General features: G+C 36.3%; 1 non-coding gene across 1 annotated transcript; it reads right to left on the bottom strand.

Moving 5' to 3' along the window:
* Positions 1-1447: 1447 nt before the first annotated feature.
* LOC131175171 (small nucleolar RNA R71) lies at positions 1448-1554 on the bottom strand. Its single transcript, XR_009145333.1, has one exon. It is a non-coding gene; the product is annotated as a small nucleolar RNA R71 (small nucleolar RNA).
* Positions 1555-8846: the final 7292 nt, after the last annotated feature.

Raw genomic sequence — 8846 nt, 5'->3', positions numbered from 1 at the left:
TTTCATCTCCTTAGATAGATTTTTATTATTTTATTTCTTTTGCATAACTCTCTTTTTATTGTTTTTACTTTTTATCATGACATTTGCTGAACTCAGCATGAGTGAATAGTTTTCTTATTCTAGATTTAGGAGAGTAGCTCTTGTAATTATTATTATGGATGAACACTGAGATTTATTTATTAGATTTGAGATTCATTTCTTAATTTAATTTCTTGCGATCTTAATGCATGCTATGTGTTGGTACCCACTTAGTTATGATTGTAGATGTTAATTGAAGGACTGGAAGGTGAAGATTAACATTAAAAAATCGAGATCTTGAAAGTAGGAATTTTGACCTAGACATAGGCTGATACCTTTGTGGAACCTAAAAATTGGTCAAAGGTCTTAAAGGATTTTAATTAATTTGATCACCACGAAAGTAGGGTTCGAGTTAATTAGAATACACCCTAGATGCTTTAAGAGAGGATTTAGGATAGCTTAGGACTGATTTCCATGAAGGAAAATGATCCTCAATTCAGTAAATAAACGAGATAATATCCCTAGTAAGATTCAAGTATGAAATCTTAATTCCAGAATTGCTTCAAATAAATCATTTCGTTTTAAGTTTCCCATTTTAGTGTTTAAAGTTAACAATCTTCATTCCCTAAGTATTTGATAGCCTAGACAGTCAAGATTTCTGTGTAGATTGGTACTTGCTAAACAAAATTCCTCGTGGGAACGATACTCTACTTATACTTTATTACTTGTTAGTGATACGTGCACTTGCGGTGATTGCAAAATAGTGAAACAAGTTTTTGGCGTTGTTGCCGGGGAATTTTCAGTTTTAGTAATATCAAGCGATAAGCAATTTAACTGATTTAGGCAATTATATTTATTATTTAATTTTATGTTACTGGTTGTATCTCTTTTCTTTTCTCTCAAGTGCCCGATCTGGTATATGACCAGAATAAAGCCAGAAGAAATTTTGGACTGTGATCCAGAAATAGACAAAACTCTGAAAGCCATCAGGAGGGAAAGGAAACATCAAGAGCACGGTCAAGGAGATCCTGAAATCCCAACCATGGCCTATAATAATGACAAATAAAGACTCTTGAGAGATTATGGAGCTCCATCTATCCAAGGATTTTAGCCCAGCATCACTAGACCCACAGTGGAAGCCAATAACTTTGAATTAAAACCAGCATGGCTCTAAATGATTCAACAAACCTAGTTTGCAAGTTCACCAACAAAGGACCCACACTATAACCTCTAGTGCTTTTTTTCCCTATGTGATACATTCAAGATGAATAGAGTGTCTGATCAAGCAATAAGACTCAGAGGATTCCCATTCTCCCTTCGGGACAGAGAAAGGAAGTGGTTACTTTCTGAACCGGCTGGAACATTCACTACCTAGGAAAACCTCTCTCAAGCTTTTCTAGCAAGGTATTTCACACCTGCAAAGACTACAAAGCTGAGGCTTGAGCTCAACACCTTTAGACAAAAGGAAGGAGAATCACTCTATAACGCATGGGAAAGATATAAAGACCTGCAGAGGGAATGTCCACACCATGGCATAGAAGATTGGCTATTGGTGCAAAATTTCTATAATAGATTACTACCCTCTACAAGGAGCACAGTTGATTCAGCTGTAGAGGGTGATCTAATGGAGAAACAGTGCCACAAGCACTTGAACTTCTAGAAAGGGTTGCATACCATAATTATGAGTGGTCAAATGAAAGAGGAAATGCAAGAAGAACTGCAGGGGTCCTAGAAGTAGATGCCTTAAGCATGATAAATGCCCAGTTTGATCAGCTCACAAAGAAACTCGAAAGATTGCAAGCCAACGCAATTGGTACAAATAATCAACATGAGGACAGCTATGAAGGAGGATACATGAATTTAGAATACAGCAATTTCAATGAACCTATAAAATAGATGAACTATGTGAATAATGGAGGAAACTTCAACAAGAGGCAGCCTAACAATCCATATTCAAACACTTACAACCCTGGATGGAGAAACCTGTTAGTAGTATGCCCTAGAGCATATCATTTAGTATGTATCTTGTATATATTTTTATTAATAAAAGGCATTTCCACTTTTCCGTTTACATAATATATTTATGTGTAATAGAAAAGGTCCATTGATATTTTGTTAGAAATATTATTCTTAAGTTGTTAAGAATATGAGTGACAATATTTCTAGCGCAAAGTATCATAAATAGGTTCACAATCGAGGATACTTCATAATAAGGACATGACTTATCCAGAAAGATTGTATTCATGTTTGTTCCCAAGTTATTTATATGAGATATAAATAAGATGGAATGGTGAGTCTCATGCCATATGACAAACATGGTAGGCACTTAAAAATGATAAGTAGGCCGAACCAGTGACACTTATGACAAGCACATGGAGTTTACTCTTGTCAATGTTTTGTCATAAATCATATCAGTGCATATAATCTTTAGACCTGAGATAGCACAGTTATCTTGTATATAGGTAGTTTGAGTTTGATCTCGCTTTCATACTTGTACTGTGTATGGGTATATGGGCATGTGTTGGCTCCTACTAGTTATATATGGAGGTAAGTGTTGATCAAGATGGAATCTGTTCCTCTAAGTAAATAGAGATAAAATCCTATGTTCATTTAATTGTTCTTGATGTTTCAAGTTCCTGGCCAGGACAGATAGATTTATTCAGAAAAGAGTTTCTGATGAGAAAATCTTTTTAATCAAGAACTAGAATTAAAAGAGAACATAATATTCATAGCAAATGGAGTTTGACATAAACCATGACTCCAGCTTGAGTTGGGATTTTGTAACAGAAAGATTCTAGTGCATGGCAACATATGATTATAGGTTCATTTAAGGTAAACCTTATTACTAATTGGGTGGCCATGGCATGCTATGCTAGGTGTTAACCATGGTCTATGAGGTTCATAAAATGATTTAGAGAAATCATTTATGGTAAGAAAGAGTTCTGATGATATTAAGAGTTGATATCATGTCTCATTGCCAATTAGTGATGAGCCTAGTAAGTCACACACATACACAAGTTATCACCTAATTAAATATGATTTAATTAATTAATTAAAGAGTTTAATTGATTAATTAAATAGGTTTGGTTTGCAATTAAATTGCAAAGTCCCTAGCATGACTTGAAACCAAATCTAGATTATTGGATGTGTAGTATAAATTAAATTTATATTTAAAATGTTTAAATATGAATTTAATTAATGAGAAATTAATTAATAGAGATTAATTAATTAATTAATTTATATTTGATATAAATTAATTAGAAGAAGAAAAATAATTATTTTGGGTTGAGAACTCAAAATTAAGACACAGGGGCATTTTGGTCATTTAGCAGTGTGACACGTGGCACCATGAGATGGTGACACGTGGGATTACACATAAGCTTGCCAAATGTTTTTTAATCATGTAAGATGATTAAAATCAAGATTAAATATAGGTTTGACACTTGGCACAATGTGATTGGGTCACTTAAACCTAGAGCTAATCAAAGGGTGACATGTGGCAAGGGTTTAATGTGTTAACCTAGCTATTTAAGTGTTGTTATGAGAAAATAAAACACAACCAGCAGCCACACTCCTTTGTCACGCCACTTTGAGGGTTTTCTTCTCTTATTCTTCATCTCTCATCAATTCAAAGAGATTAGCCATCAATCTCTTGAATTAAGAACACTAGGAATTGTTTCTAGTGTCCTGTTTACATCTTTAATCTCTTAAAAGGCAGAACTTGATTTTCTAATTAATAGAAAAAGCTTTAGAAGCTGTTCAAGGGCTGCCATAGGTGTTCTTGGTGTGGACAAGCTAGAGGGACAACATCTGGTGTCCTGAAGACGAATCTCAAAGGCGCAGACACGCTGCAGTGCATCAAGAGGTTAGTGTAATCGTTCTTGATTTAATCTAGGGTTCTAAAATTAATCTGATTAATTTTAAAATCTTAAATGGCAAATACAGATCCAAAAACATATTAAAAAGAGTTTTAATATGTTGTTTATCATTGAAATCAAATAGATAAAAATAAATCTTGCATGATGCATGTGACCCTAGGTGAAAATTTTTGAATTCAATGGTATAAACTTGTGTTTTTCACGCTTCTGTTCCTTCAAAACCACCCAAATTTCTCATGGTCCAATCAGCAGAATTAGCCAATAAACAAGCAACAAGGGTACAAACCTCCAGCACCCCCTGGATTTCAGAATAGAGGTCAGAACCTTGCACAGCCATCACTACCTCTCCAACCTCAACAACCTGAACCAAAAATGACCATGGAAACCATTATGGAACGATTCCTAGCAGCTCAACAACAACAAACTGAATTGATTAATAAGCTGACTTCGAGAATGGACCAACTTGCTACCCATAACAAGATGCTAGAGAATCAAATTGCTTAGCAAGCAAGTTCTTCAAGTAAGGCTGCTGGCAAACTGCCCAGTCAACCAAAAATGAACCTAAAGGAGCATTGTAAGGCAGTTGCACTGAGAAGTGGGAGAACTCTAGTACAACCAAAGGTAGAATCGACAAAGGAAACCATAGAAAAATCTAAAGACCAAGCAAAGAAAAAGGAGGAAGAAGCTAAGAAAGATCAGGAAGAGGAAGCAAGGAAGACAAAGAAATTACCAGAACCATACCAGCCACCCCTACCTTTTCCTCAGAGATTTCAAAAAACCAAACTAGACAAGCAGTTTGGGAAGTTTTTGAAAGTTTTACAGAAACTTTACATTAACATCCCCTTCACTGAAGTACTTTCTTATATGCCATCTTATGCCAAATATCTTAAGGAAATTCTGTCAAAGAAAAGGAAGCTAGAAGATTATGGAATAGTAGCTCTAACAGAGGAATGCAGTGCCATTCTGCAAAACAAACTGCCTCCAAAGTTGAAGGATCTAGGAAGCTTCTCCATAACCTGTATCATTAGTAACAAGAAAATAGACAAGGCCCTCTGCGATCTTGGGGTAAGCGTCAGACTAATGCCTCTATTAATATGCAAAAAGCTGGAGATCGGGGAACTGAAACCCATAACAATCTCATTGCAATTGGCTGATCAATCCATTAATTATCCTGTAGGGATACTTGAGAACATCCCTATCAAAGTGGGCAAATTCTTCATTCCAGTGGACTTTGTTGTCCTTGAGATGGAAGAAGATGTCCAAATTCTTATCATCTTGGGAAGACCTTTCTTAGCAACCTCCGGAGCCATCATAGACGTAAAAAATGGACGATTAACCCTCAAGGTAGGAGAAGAAGAAGTGGAGTTCAACTTGTTCGACACAATGAAACACAAATTTGAACCTGATGAATGCTTTAAGGTTGACATAATTGACGAGCAAGTTAAAGAGGAATTTCATAAGACACATCCTAAAGATCCTCTTGAAGCATATATTGTGCACAGCCACACAGTGGATGATGAAAATACAAAAATAGCAGCATGTGCACAACAGTTGGTAGCTCCTCCACCCCTACCCTTAGCTAAGGCTTCCGAGATAGAAAAGTTGAAAGAGGAACAAACCAAAGCTAAGCTCTAGGAAAACTCCAAACAGGTAGAGCTTAAACCTCTCCCATCTTCACTATGGTACGCATTACTGGACTCAAAGTCTAATTATCTTGTTATAATCAATGCATGCCTGTCTAAGTTAGAAGAGGAAAAATTATTAAGAGAACTTAGGATCCATAGCAAAGCATTAGGGTATAAAATAGAAGACCTAAAGGAGATCAACCCTTCGATTTGCATGCATAGGATACCCATGGAAGAAAATAGTAAACCCATAATCGAATACCAAAGAAGACTTAACCCAAACATGAAAAAAATAGTCAAGAAAGAAATTTTAAAACTATTAGATGCAGGTATCATATACCCAATTTCTGTTAGTAAATGGGTTAGTCCAGTACGTATAGTTCCTAAGAAAGGTGGGACAACTATTATCCAAAATGCAAGCAATGAACTAATCCCTACTAGAGTAGTCACTGGTTGGCGAATGTGCATAGATTATAGAAAATTGAATAGTGCCACCAGAAAATACCATTTCCCTCTCCCCTTCATTGACCAAATGTTAGAAAGATTAACGAAACACTCTTATTTCTGTTACCTGGATGGGTATTCGGGATTCTTTCAAATTCCTATTCACCCATAAGACCAAGAGAAGACAACATTCACTTGTCCCTATGGAACATTTGCATATAGAAGAATGCCTTTTGGTCTTTGTAATGCCCCCGCTACGTTTCAAAGATGCATGATGGCTATCTTTTCTGATTATATTGAAGATATCATGGAAGTTTTTATGGATGATTTTTCTATTTATGGAACTACTTTTGATGATTGCCTAGCTAATTTATCTAAGGTGTTGCAAAGATGTGAAGAATCAAACCTGGTCTTAAATTGGGAAAAATGTCATTTCATGGTAAGGGAAGGCATAGTTCTGGGACATTTGATATCAGAAAGAGGAATTAAAATTGATAAGGCAAAAATTGAGATCATTGAAAATATGCAAGTCAAGGGAGTGCGAAGCTTTTTGGGACATGCCGGATTCTATAGAAGATTCATCAAAGATTTTTCCAAAATAGCTAAGCCACTTACTAACTTGTTAAGTCAAGATGTTCCCTTCAATTTTGATGAAAATTGCCTTGTCTCCTTTACTAGAATCAAAGAGGCCCTGATATCAGCACCAATAATGCAACCACCGAATTGGGAGCTACCATTCGAGGTGATGTGCGATGCGAGTGACTTTGCAGTTGGAGTAGTGCTCGGGCAAAGAAAAGATAAAAAGCTCTATGCTATTTATTATGCTAGCAAGACACTCGATGATGCACAAATCAATTATGCCACCACAGAGAATGAATTCCTAGCATTGGTATTTGCAATGGACAAATTCAGATCTTACCTCATCGGGTCAGAAGTCATTGTATTCACAGATCATACTACAATAACAAAAAGGAAGCAATACCAAGGCTGATTCGATGGATTCTACTCCTGCAAGAATTTGACCTTGCAATTAAGGATAAAAAGGGATCCAAAAATTTAGTAGTTAACCATCTTTCCAGACTAGAAGTAGAGTACACAGAGGACTTTAAAGATTTGCCAATTGATGATTCATTTTCTGATGAGAAATTACTTGCATTCTCCAAAGCTCCATGGTACGCTGACTTTGTTAATTTTCTTGTATGCAGGGTACTGCCTCCAAACATAACTTATCAGTAAAGGAAGAAATTCCTACATGATGTGAGATATTACTTATGGGAGGAACTCCTACTGTACAAGAGATGTAATGATGGGCTGATAAGAAGGTGCATACCAGAGGAAGATATGGAAAGTATTATTTATCATTGCCATTCATCACTATATGGAGGACATTTAGGCACTTCAAAGACCGCAGCCAAGATTTTACAAGTAGGGTTTTACTAGCCATATTTATTTAAGGATGTAAGATCCTTTGTGCTAACTTGTGATCAATGCCAAAGAACAGGTAACAGTTCAAGAAGGAATGAAATGCCACTGCATGGTATACTTGAGATAGAATTATTTGATGTATGGGGAATAGACTTCATGGGCCCATTTCCCTCTTCCCGTGGAAACAAGTATATTTTGGTTAGAGTTGATTATGTATCAAAATGGGTAAAAGCAATTGCGATACGAACCAACAATGCTGGAGTAGTCACAAGGTTCCTTAAGAAAAACATTTTCACAAGATTTGGAACACCACGAGAAATAATCAGTGATGGAGGAAGCCACTTTTGCAACCAACAATTCGAAACACTACTGAAAAAGTATGGAGTAACTCATAAAGTGGTCACACCTTACCATCCTCAAACCAGCGGTCAAGTAGAAATCTCGAATAGGGAACTGAAGCAGATTCTGGAGAAAACCATAAACAGATCCAAGAAGGACTGGTGCATAAAGTTAGATGATGCACTTTGGGCATACCGCACCGCATACAAAACCCTAATTGGCACAACACCCTTCCATCTGGTTTATAGAAAATCATGTCATCTCCCTATTGAACTTGAGCATAAAGCTTACTGGGCAATCCAAATCTTAAACTTCAACCTCAAAGCTGCTGGTGAGAAAAGGGTCTTACAACTGAATGAGTTAGAAGAAATCCAACAGGATGCATATGAAAATGCCAAAATCTTTAAGGATAAAACCAAAAGATGGCATGACAGGCACATAAAAAGGAAAGAGATAAAAGAAGGAGATCTTGTCCTCTTATTCAACTCTCGATTGAAACTCTTTCCGAGGAAGCTAAAATCAAGATGGTCCGGACATTTCAAGGTCACCCAAGTCTTCCCACATGGAGTAGTAGAGGTATGGAGCAAAACCTCAGGTGCATTTAAAGTCAATGGGCAGAGGCTAAAGCCTTACTTTCAGGGAGAACCCATAGAAATGGGAGTAAATTGCACTCTTAATCCTCTTACTGACAGACCATAAACAAGCAAAGTCTAGCTAAAGACTATAAACAAGCGCTTTTTAGATGGCAACCCAAAATTTTTCTGAACTTTTCTTCTTTTCTTTTTCTTCAATATTGAATTTTTGTTTCGTACTCATTAGCATTTCATTTTGTAGGATTTTTGAAAAGAGGAATAGAGATCAAGAGAGGAAGGAAATCACCAAGTCAAAACCACAAAAGGGAAAATTGAACAAAACCGGGGAAGTAACTCTATTGTTAATCTTTGCATCTATTTCATGTGTTATGATGATAAAATTTTTCATCTACTAAAGATTTGAAAAATCAGAAAATTACACGGGTCATGTACTGGTAGTACATGCCCCGTGTAACTTTGTGGAAGTCCATAAAAATCATGCAATCTTGACCCTTCGGGAGATAGAAATTTACACAAGGGTCCAT

Source organism: Hevea brasiliensis, chromosome 16 (assembly GCF_030052815.1).
Source record: "Hevea brasiliensis isolate MT/VB/25A 57/8 chromosome 16, ASM3005281v1, whole genome shotgun sequence".
NCBI lineage: Eukaryota > Viridiplantae > Streptophyta > Magnoliopsida > Malpighiales > Euphorbiaceae > Hevea > Hevea brasiliensis.
This window is presented reverse-complemented; position numbering and strand designations above follow the sequence as displayed.